This window comes from Chlamydotis macqueenii, chromosome 3 (genome assembly GCF_036417535.1).
Source record: "Chlamydotis macqueenii isolate bChlMac1 chromosome 3, bChlMac1.mat, whole genome shotgun sequence".
NCBI lineage: Eukaryota > Metazoa > Chordata > Aves > Otidiformes > Otididae > Chlamydotis > Chlamydotis macqueenii.
In genome coordinates, this window is record NC_141558.1 from 36,173,755 (window position 1) to 36,185,778 (window position 12,024).

A 12,024-nucleotide genomic window follows, 5' to 3' on the forward strand; every position below is an offset into this window, starting at 1 on the left:
GAATGTGAGCCTAGTTGATGGAGACCTGCCGAGTAAAGTACCTAGCGCCGTTGATGACCCAGGCAGAGCTTTCACTCAGAGACACCTCTCCTTTCTCAGTTGCTGACTTTTTTTTCAAAATACTGTATGACAATATTTTTAAACTGTTACAAGAAACCTACATTTGCAAAATCAAGAGTGAAAAAGTAAATTCAATTTACTTGTGAAACCTTACTCCAGCCTCCTCCTGAATATTATTATAAGCTCTTTTAACGACCTGATTACAAACTCCTGTGGTTTCCCCTCAGGACTCCCTACCTTATGTTGGGCAAAGAATGGCCTGTGCTGCGGGAATTTGTCACGACTGTGCGATGGAGGAGGCTGCTGCCTGCTGAGGCTCAGCTGCTTTTGTTGCAGCACCAACATTGCAGAACCTGGACTAAAATGGGTCTGCAGTGACAGAAACAATGCTCTTACAGTTAAGTTGGAGGAATGACACTTTACAGACTGTAAGGCAACCAAGTAAACTCAAGTGGCGTTATTCCAGGCACTGCAGAGTGGTATGTGTCCCAGAATAAAGCTGCTACTGATGGTGGAATAAAGGTTTTTCGTTTTTCGTAGTGGCAAACATGGGGCCTGGAGAAGCACGGTTTACAGAAATCAGTAGGCTCTTAGAGATGCAATCCAGATCACCACAAACTGCATCTCACACTTCCAAAATGATGAATAGTGCTGTAAGCACTGAAAAATCAGTCTCTGCACACCCAAAGTCCAGGGAAGCTTGCAATGGCTCTAATCTTGCTGCTTTCATTCCTCCTTTGTAAAAAGACCTACAAATAATATTGCCTCTTTTTGTGACAGATCTCTGAAGATACTAACTGGTGTTTGTAAAAAGCTAACAAACACTGTATGTGAGCACCTTAGCAAGTCCCACTGGAAACGAATAATTCTGTTTTCTATGCTATACTCAACAGCACACAGTAATATAATGCAGAGGCCTACACATTACAGGGAAAGGATAAAAAGAGAAGATACTGAAAAGTAAGATTTAGTAAGCACTAAGGCAGCGATCCTGTGGCAAAAATAACATGCCATTTGCTACGTGAAATCCACCTTGCAAGCGAGTCACTTGCACCCTCTCTAGAGCACAGAAATCCGCGGGCTCCGAGGGAGGCATGCCTGCCTTCTCTTAAGATACCTGTCTCAGGGTTTGGATCAATCAGGCTATGAAGTGCCTGCCCTCTGACTGTTGATTCAGATAAGGAGCCTACTTGACTATTTGAGGTTCATTGCTGAACTTCCAGATGGTAAAAGTGAGATTAACCCCACTGGTGCCACATATACAGAAGTAGTCTGGATCCATTTTGCATATGGAATATTAACTTTAATATCTTCTAATGTTAGTGTGCTTGGATTTGCAGTAGGTTTTAGACATGCTGCTAGCTAAATATGAAAAAACAGATATCTGATACAGGCTTTGAAACAAAGATAATTCAGCAATTTTATTCACCTGCCCAGAAAGGACTAAGAAGCCACGCTATTCTCAGAGAAAACAGTCACCTATTTTGTTTAAGTAATACTAGATTTCAAAGTCACATAGGACATCACACTCATGTATCTATGTCCTTATCTATATCAACATATCTGTGTTTTTTCCCTGTTTCTTTTATTTATTTTTTTCTGTTTTTTCTTTATTATCTCTTTTGTAGAAACAAAGGTATTTCATTCAAAACCCAATATTCCACTTTTGCTAAAAAGCACTTGCAAGTCATAATCTCAATCTCAGATATAATTTTATTTGCAGCTAAGCCAACTATTGCAGGGTACAGATATATGAAAAATGCAGTGCCATACTTCATATTAATATAGTCACACAAGGAAACATATACCACTTATTTCCATCACAGGTCCACTGACAAAAGCAGCCTAACTTGGGATAGAAAAAAAAAAAAAGAGGACAAGTTCTGATAATAAAGTTATAGGCTAAAGAAGCTCCAATTCTTTTAACGAGAGAAAAGGATCTAACTGAAGCCAGGGTGTTACTAATTGTACAGAAATCATCAGTCTCTTCCAATGGGCCAGGAGAGGGGAGGGTGAGTCAGTAGTTCAGTTTTGTTTGAGCTTGTTATCAACTGTTGTTGTCCTAGGTGAGGCTGTGATTTGAAAGTACAAGTTGTCATTTTTCCTGTGCTCTCTCTCTCTGCCTGGGTGGCAGGTAGCAGAAATGTTGCAAGACGAAGCACTTCACATCTCACTTAAGATAAGAACTTATTCATCAAAGGAAGACGTGACTACCGCTATCTGCTAGCAGGTAATCTCAGGAGCCAAGAATGCAAAGTTTCAAGTAGCGTGGGAATGGTCCCATTTCAGTCATAGCAGAAACAGTGCAAGCGATGCAAACTCACATCAGTATAGGTGTTTACTAGGACGGCAAAATGAAAATTTAGAGTGTTTGAGCCAGCAGTCAGGATGTCAAGAGAGGAATCTGCAAAATAAATATCTTGTTTATGCAGATGACCATGCTGTGAAAGGTCTAACAATCTTTCCCCACCAGGATCTTATTAGCAATTAAAACTAATCTGTCATATGCCTATAATATAGGAACAGTTGCTTCCAAATACAGAAATATCAGTCAGTGCATTGGAAGATGATGCAGTAGATGACTGTGGTCTCTGCAGCATAAGCAGGGGGTTGTACACTTGCTGAGGAGCCATGCAACTTCCGGGAGCATGAGGTGAAGTATGATGACAGACAAGGAAGGGATGCCCTAACAAGGAGGAACAGTGGCATCATCTCCACTGCGCAGTGTTGCCTAGGAACTCAGCAGAACTGGGAGGACAAAGATGTAAGAGTAAGTCGTTGCTACTGGTGATGTCATACACAATGTTGGTGAATCAGATTTCTAGTCTATCACCGAACACCACAGTGTCATACGGAAGTGACCAGAGAGATATTACACACGGCTCCTGAGTGTGCCGCTGTGGTACCCTGGATTAGTAGATGTTGCTACCACATTTCTTCTGGGATCTTGAGTCCCCTCAACCCTGCTACACCAGCCTGTACAGTCTCTGCACCCCTCATCTAAGTAGTTTTCACACTCTTCTGGGCCACTAAGCACATGAGCCCTGCACAGCCCTCTGAGGGCGTACGGAGAGGTGTGGACTCCCTCACCCACACTAGGTAAAAGCAAGCCAGTTTGGATCTGAAAGTCATGTATTTGCACAGATTTAACAACTTGGGCACAGCCCTGGGCCACTCCAGTTACACAGATTCCAGAGGTGGGTGGCATCCAGTTGGCCTGGAAAACGAGTGAGGCAAATATGTGTCTGTCTGCACCTGTCCTGGTCAATACATATATGAGTCAACAGCATCATTATTAGGAAAATAAGATTAGGGCAGGGACTAGGAAGGTCCTCCTACAACATTCAGTCTGGTCTCTCTCATCATGGATATGAATCTTGTATAAGATTACATTCCCAAACTTATCAGGCTCCAACTGAAGATAATGTAGGATGTGTTTGCATGCACAACGGGACAGCACCCAGAGCCCCTGATCTGATGGTTAGGAACTTTCTAATTCCAATTCTAGATTACTAACGATTAATACATGTGCATTCTTTCTTGTACCAACATTGTCGTTGAATTCAAATAGCTTTTCTCACTCCAAGGTGTTCATCCAAAACATTGATAGACAACAGTTGCGTCTCCTATCCATGTGCCCGTCAGTCCCGCCTGCCATCCCTGCTCTGACAGTTTTCAACTTCTGGTCCATATCTCGTTCTCTTGGTTTTGACTGATGGCTTAACATTAGGTTCACTTCATGTGCTTGAGTCAGAGGATAAATCTCTCTGGTACAGAGGTGAATCTCAGATTTGCTCCCATTTGTTCTTTCCTTCACCTGGAGGTCATTTTGTTTCCTGTACTATGTCACAGTCTCATATACGGCCTCATTGCTCTGTTTTAGGCTCCACCTCTTAGCTATCTGAATCATATCTTCCTCTCCTCTTGTTGCAGCTGGCTTCCCCAATTTTCTCTTTTGCCATTCCATCACCTGCCTGCTTTTTCACATCCCTTTCCATTACTGCAAACTAATTTTTCAACTTATTCTTCACTATCAGTTACTATTTTTTTTGTTTGTTTTGCAACTGCATCCTTCTTCCTCTCTTACCCTTCAGGTTCTTTTCCTAGATCCCAGCCTTAAAGAAAGGATGAAAATCCTCAGGCCTCCTCCTACAAATTGCTACAAAACCCACCCTTGCTGTTGTTTGTTTTGGGCAGGTAGAGCACTGTTTGCATGAGCAGTTTTTCCTTTGGTCTTGTCTGTAACAGTCTTTCACAAGAAGCTGAGTCTGTGTAGTCGTAGGCAGTAGCTTTGACACCACATATGAAACCATCAGTAGGTCTTGTACCACCTCCTGGCACATCTGAAGGAAAACAACCCTAGGCATTCATCTACTGCAATGTAAATCACGCCAGTATCTTGCAGACCTGAACAAAACCACTCCTACTTTCTATCTTATTCTACTTCTTGTTATCACCTTCTCAGCATGCTAAGGAAAGTGTACTAAGAAAGTATACTTCTTTCTTTCCACTTAATCTCTGTGTGATGTGAGAAGCCTAGCAGAGAAGACAAAGCAAGGTGGTATAGAGCAGAAGTCTTCATAGAGTCATCACATGCCTAAGAAATACACTTTGTCCTGCTGGTCTCCTGAATTTTTTGACTTCTCCAGCTAACTTGCTTCTGCTGTCCTGCCTGAGATTCTCCTTTCAAAGGAAAGTTATCCATTAAGTTCAGGCCAAGGGTTTTCATCCTATCTTATAGTGAAATGTTATCCCTTCTTCGCATTCTGAAATATGTTTAAGTTTACTGTGGCTCCTCAAAAGAAAGTACAAATTTACAGTTTATTACCTAGACAGTTCAAGAAAACCAAAAATAAACTGGTGCTCCTCGTAAAAGGAGATGAGGCAGTACAGCAATAAAAAAAAAAGATTTTTTTTTTTTGTGCTGAAGCAGATAATTTGTCATGTTCTTGTCTTTATTACATCCACCTCAGAAGCAGATGGAATCCTGCAAAGGCGGCTGAACTTTGTCCTCTTGGACATAGTTCAGGAGAAACCAAAAAAGTGTTTGTGACCACTCTTGAAAACAACTATAACTTCTAAGGAGGACCCAGTGAGACTGAATCTTGGTTAGGTCCTTGCATTTTCAAAATATAACAATATCTCAGAACATGTTTATCCTGTTCTGGGGCACATTTTCACATCTGTTTGTAAAACAATGAAAGGAGCAAGGGCTCAAATGGAAATCTTCAGGATTTGGGCCCAGCTGAGTAAGCAGCTCCTGACATTTCTGATACAACTGTGAAGAACATCATATGGAAAACAGTCTGATAACAGATAAAACAGTCTTCTCAGGCTTCAGGCATATGGTAACCCACACGTGAATCACGCAGACTGAAAAAGCCTTTCCTTTCTGGAGATGCAAATATTTCATACTACTTATCCACAGTTTTAAAAACATAAGGTGCAATAAGTGATCAGCTTGATCTTTATGATTTTACCTCCCTTTTCCACAAAAATAAGTAAATCCCCTCTGCCTCAGACCCAGTCAACAGCATTAATCAATGTACTGTTAGGCACCAAGCTAGTGAAAGCGTAACAGCATCCTTAGCATTTGCAAGCAGAGATCACTTCATGTGAAATCCAAGCCTGGGGTCACAGTGTACTGTGGACTCCAGGGGCAAATTATAGTGTGCACACAGCTTGCATTGCATATTGCATTGCATGACACCTACCTGTTCCCAGCAGCGTGCTGCATCTTTCCTGGGATATCCATAATCTACAGAGTGACAAGGTAGAAACAGGATAGGGTGATCTATGGATTGACTACAAGACTCATCGGTTTGGAGTACCAAGACTGGTGTCAGATGCTAAGGATGATAGCATGCTGAATTAGCTTAAAACTTGCTTGACAGCTTTCTGAATTCTCTGTCTGTGAGTTCTTTGTGAAGGCAACAAATGGCTGCTGAAGATGACCCACCTTTTATGCTGACAGCCACGGTGGCCATGGGACTGTGATGTGCACAGGCAGTAAGTATTTCTGTTTGGAAGGAAGTTGATGTTCTGCACTCCAAGTTAGTAGCATCTGTTGCTTAAATCATCTTGTAGTACCATCATCATTATTTTAGGATTTTTAACTATTAAAGTTTCCTGTCTGGATACACAGTTTCCGAGAGGATTGCCTATGTCTCGACTGCGTAGACACAACACAGTGACTACAACTCAGGGACTAAGATGAAAAATACTGAATCCAAATCCAAGCAGACATGCAGACCTCACAAATACTGAAATTACAGGTTGTGCACTTACTGTCAGTGTTCTCGGGCAATGCCAGGGCTGAACTGGAGGAACAAAGGATTCCTTGCTTTCAGACACGATTGCCTGGAACAGAAGAGACACACTGTAGGAGTTCTGTGAGTCGCTACCACACATTTTTCTGTGAATAATGCATTTCAATCTCTCTACTGTCACTCGCTCAGTCATATTAAAACTGTATTGAGCTGAATTTCTCTGCATATCAGACTAATCAATAATAAATCAATAACATGTTCCTCCTGTGCTTTCCCTCCTTTCAAGTGTTACCTTAACAAACGGGTACGGCAAACTGCAGCTGTATCATATTTTCTGGCATTGTTACTTCTTCCTTTGGCACGAGTTTATTACATAACATATGGAAAAATCAGCACTGGGACTTTCCAGTTAAGCACACGTGACAATATCTGTAGCGCCGTTCCTACCCAACAGCACTAGAAAAGAGTTTTAGGGAATAAAAATAAACCTCTTAGGGGCTACTCCTGCCAGGGACTTAAATCTACATCTCTGGGAAATGCTGAGCATAGGCATCCCTAACTCCTACAGAGTCACTACTGGCAGAATTAACTTCCCATACATCAATCATCCAGTGAGTTTTAAAGCAGATAAGTCTCGCTCTGTGATTCCTGCCACCTACCCTCTCACCCTTGACATCCACTGCAGTTCTAAAATCAGCAGCCATCTAGATTTAGAGAAACAAATGCTGCTGCCAGTATAAATTTCCTATGTTTTTACGTGAACCCACCTAATTGTCAGCCTGGGTATCTAAACCCCATAAATTCAATCTTCCTGTACCTATGCTATGCAAAAAGTCTTTATTTATAGCTGGACCCAGACAAAACTCTATCCCTTACAACCAGTTTAGAATCAAGACTCCCAAAAGAATAATAAAGTTTCTTGCCTTCCACTAATCCCTGCTGGAATTAGCCTGGCCTAGGGCTACTTATAGAATCATAGAATGGTTAGGGTTGGAAGGGACTTTCAAAGGTCATCTAGTCCAACCCCCCTGCAAGAAGCAGGGACATCCCCAACTAGATCAGGTTGCTCAGAGCCCCATTCAACCTGGCCTTGAACGTTTCCAGGGATGGGGCTTCCACCACCTTTCTGGGCAACCTGTTCCAGTGTTCTATAACTTGCATTGTAAAAAATTTTTTCCTAATATCCAATCTAAATCTACCTCCCTCTATTTTAAACCCATTACTCCTTGTCCTATCGCAACAGGCCCTACTAAACAGCCTCTCCCCATCTTTCTTGTAGGCCCCCTTAAGGTACTGGAAGACTGCTATCAGGTCTCCCTGGAGCCTTCTCTTCTCCAGGCTGAACAGCCCCAACTCTCTCAGCCTGTCCTCATAAGAGAGGTGCTCCAGCCCTTTTATCATCTTCGTGGCCCTCCTCTGGACCTTCTCCAACTGGTCCATGTCCTTCTTGTGTTGGGGGCTCCAGAACTGGACACAGTACTCCAGGTGGGGTCTCACCAGGGCAGAGTAGAGGGGGAGAATCACCTCCCTCGACCTGCTGGCCACGTTTCTCTTGATGCAGCCCAGGATGCGGTTGGCCTTCTGGGCTGCAAGGGCGCATTGCCTGCTCGTGTTGAGCTTCTCGTCCACCATCACTCCCAAGTCCTTCTCCTCAGGGCTGCTCTCGATCCATTCTCCACCCAGCCTGTATTTGTGCCTGGGATTGCCATGACCCAGGTGCAGGACCTTGCACTTGGCCTGGTTGAACTTCATGAGGTTGGCACGGGCCCACCTCTCCAGCCTGTCAAGGTCCCTCTGGATGGCATCCCTCCCTTCCAGCGAGTCGACGGCACCACACAGCTTGGTGTTGTCGGCGAACTTGCTGAGGGTGCACTCTATCCCACTGTCCATGTCACCAACAAAGATGTTGAACAGGGCCGGGCCCAGCACAGACCCCTGAGGGACGCCACTCGTGACCGGTCTCCACATGGACATTGAGCCGTTAACCACCACTCTCTGAGTGCGGCCATCCAGCCAACTCCTTATCCACCGAGTGGTCCGTCCATCAAACCCATGTCTCTCCAGTTTAGAGAGAAGGGTGTTGTGCGGGACAGTGTCAAATGCTTTGCAGCAGTCACATTTAGCCTGACCAGAAGCAGAAGTAGAGGTTAGAAGTAATGATAAAACTGTGGTGAGATTTAATTTTTAGAGAACTCCCACGAGGATGAATATGCCTTGTTTTTTTTCCTCATTTGACAAAAGGATTGCACAGAAATGAAATCCAAAACAGTCTTGATGAAAGCAGTGAGCCCTATTGGTAAGTCATTTAATAATTAACCAGACAAAGCTCTTGACTGTTCACAGTAGGAAACAATTCTGATTCAAATAGGGTGGAGAGAACAATCTGGCAGATCTGTATTTCAACAGATGTATCACATTTCCAGTAAATCTTTACTGTTCCCTGCCACCTAATGGCGTACGTGAAAAATTACAAATCAGTAAGACATTTTTCAAGTTATGCTATTTCTAATAGACTTTGATATATTTTTTTTTAAACATAAAGAAAGATCAAGGTTATGGATAAAAATGTGAATTACTATTACTATTACTCGCTTTCAGTGAGATCCAGGCTGCCTAATTTAGTCTAAATTCTGGGTGTCAGTGAAGCTGTATTAAATACCTGTGCTAAATTAAATGCCTCTGAAAACCTGCTACAAGATATCCCGTACTTAGACAGAAGTTCGTCATATACCTACTTGCAACAATTCTTTATGTAAAAACTGGAAAGAAACAATGTACAGCATTGCCACAATACAGTTGCTTTTCTGAATGGGGCACAAAAATGTTGAACCAATCTTAGATTTCCCCAGAGCCATACGAACTGCATGAGTGTTAAGCATTTCTGCTTTCAGTAGTAACTAATAGAATTTGCAGGTGCTCTGTGGCGATTAAAATGTTTAGACAAAACAGCATATAGAAAGATACACTCTTTTTATGTTAAAACTAAAAATGCACCTAAACATTTTTTTTACTGGGATGACGAAAATGGATTGGGTGAAGCAAAAAATAAATGATATAAACACCACAAACAACTACCTTATTTAAAGATGGCTGCAGGTGGGTGACTGCATTGGTGTAGACACCAGTGCCACACTGACTGGGCCATTAGAATCTGAATATGATCCAATATCCCAAACCTTGGTAAAACAGCCTAGGAAAAAAATACGTAGAACATTCTGTAACTGCAAAGATGGTCAAACGAAAAAAGGAAGAGGTATGTAGAAAGAAAAAAAAATACATCATTTGGATTAAATTTAGGAGAACTGACAGCTGTGTGTGGGGTTTTGCTTTTATAAAATTTGTAGCATTGGTGTCCCTAGAGTACGATCTATCTTGGGTAGCTTTGATTATTCACACCCCGAATATAGTTTCTTCTCAGTCTTTGAGAGCCATGAAATACGGGCCTGGATACTGCACTGACCTGTGCAATACTGCCTCTTGGGCAATTGACACTAGCTCAACAAACGGACAGCTGATGCATAGAAATAGAAGTCTCCACACTTAAAAGTCTGCATTTTACAATTGTATGGTAGGAGTATGACTTTTACTTGTTCACTTGCTGGTAGAGTACAAATTCTGTATGTTGAGTTTACAGAAATTACTAATAGCACGACGGGGTGAGATTTACTATTTTTATAACTGATCACAGCTCCTGCTCTGATCAGCAGAGCAAGGTCAGTGTGTGGCAAGGAGAACTGAATCTCAAACACTTATTTAAACCAGTGGAACAAGTTGCTTGGTTCACGGTTATCTCTAGAGCAGTACTCACTAGTGGCAGGCAGAACACTGTGGAAACCTGTAGGAACTCATGTGATCTGAAGGTGACTTCTTTAGATGACATGACCATTACTTAAAGCCAACCAAACTGAATAAAACCGTTCTTCTGACAAAAGAGAATTCATGGCCAGTGGATTTTACTTTCAGTCTCCTTTTACAACACACTTCTACCTGTACACGTGATGAGATAAGGTTTACAGTTTATTATTATTTAAATCAGAGCTAATGCTAGCAGTCTGAATAAAACAAGCAGATAGTCCTCTAATAAAAATAACAGCAGCAAAAATACAGAATTACGCTTCAGAGTTACCTATAGAGGACCAAATGCTTCATAAAGGTAGCTCATTTAAACAGACACGCAGAACCGCACTGTGCTCTAGGGGAACGGCTAACTGTGGGGAAACGGCGAGACATTGGCTCAGTGGGTTCCTGGCACGAGTTGATCCACCATACCTTTTTATTCTCCCTTTTTTAACTTTCACTGAACACAACTATACTATTAGCAGGCATCAAAACTGACCAGTATACTGTAGCATAGTATCAAAATACTATAGTATCAAAATACTATATGCCAGAGAGGCATTCCAGCATGTTTTATATATGATCTGCAGGATGGATACGTTTTATCCCAAGAATCCTGAATACAGAACTTCTCTATATTTGTTTTTTGAACACTGCTTATAATGTCAGTTGTATATATATATTTATGAAGAATCCATCTCTCCACTCGTTTCTGAATCTGACTGATTGAAATTTTTGGCATACTTTCCTGATCAATCAAATAGCAATTCTCACTTACTAGTGAAGAACAATAGATATTTTAGAACTGAATGGTATTAATATGATTATTTCACTGTGACCTCATCCAGTAGTTTTGTATCAAGATCATAACTTTTATTTGAGCTATGGTGCATTTTCTGCAGAGAAGTCTAGTTATTATTTGAAGAAAGGAAGTGACGAGAATCTACCATGTTCTCAGGTAAATTGTTCCTACATTTAATTATCCTAAGGATAAAAATGTGGTCCTTATTCCTTGTATAATTTGGATTTCATTACGACTTTTTTTTTTGCATTAGAAGGATGAGCTGTCAACGACTAGAAATAATTTCCCTGTACAGGTATTTCTAGATTGAGTCACAGTAGAAAATGAAGTTAAATATGCTCTGTGGTTTCAAAGCAATTAAAACTGATTGAATTGAACAGAGGAGAGTGGGATTCTCTTCCCGTAATTATGAAACACCGAAACATCTTATATAAAAAGCTGAATAATGTCTCTGTGGATAGACACCACTGTTTCTAGCACTGCTTCACTTAATGTTAGGAATTACTCATGTCATTTAAAAATAGGATTTCTCGGAACCAGCTAGATTTCTCGGAACCAGCTCTGCATTCAGGTTTGCAAGACAACAGGAGTTGCCTTGCAAGATAATGGGAAGCCATTGCTTGGGTGGTGGCCCGCTGTTTCAACAATGTTGAGACAAATTTTTGACACAGTCTTTTACAATTGGTCAGCCAAAGTACATTTGGATAAACCTCTCTGATTGCCCATTTCCCTTTTTAGTACCAATGCAAATTCCCAAGGCCGTGAGGACAAACTGCCTTTTGTACTCAAAAGTCCAGGTACTCAAAATAATTTAGGTGGCAAGCCTCATCTCCAGACACTTCCTTGTCCTTCATCTAGGTCTGAATAGCAGGTGAATGGGTCTTACTGAAGGTATTTCTTCTTCCTATCCTTCCATCACAAATGCCATAACTTCCTTTGTAAGATACTGGACTGCAGTACCGCAAATGCAAAACCATTCTTTTCAAGTTCCATACATCACCAGATGCAGGAGACAACAGTCACTGAACTAAGACAGCAAGGAGTATCCTTTATCTG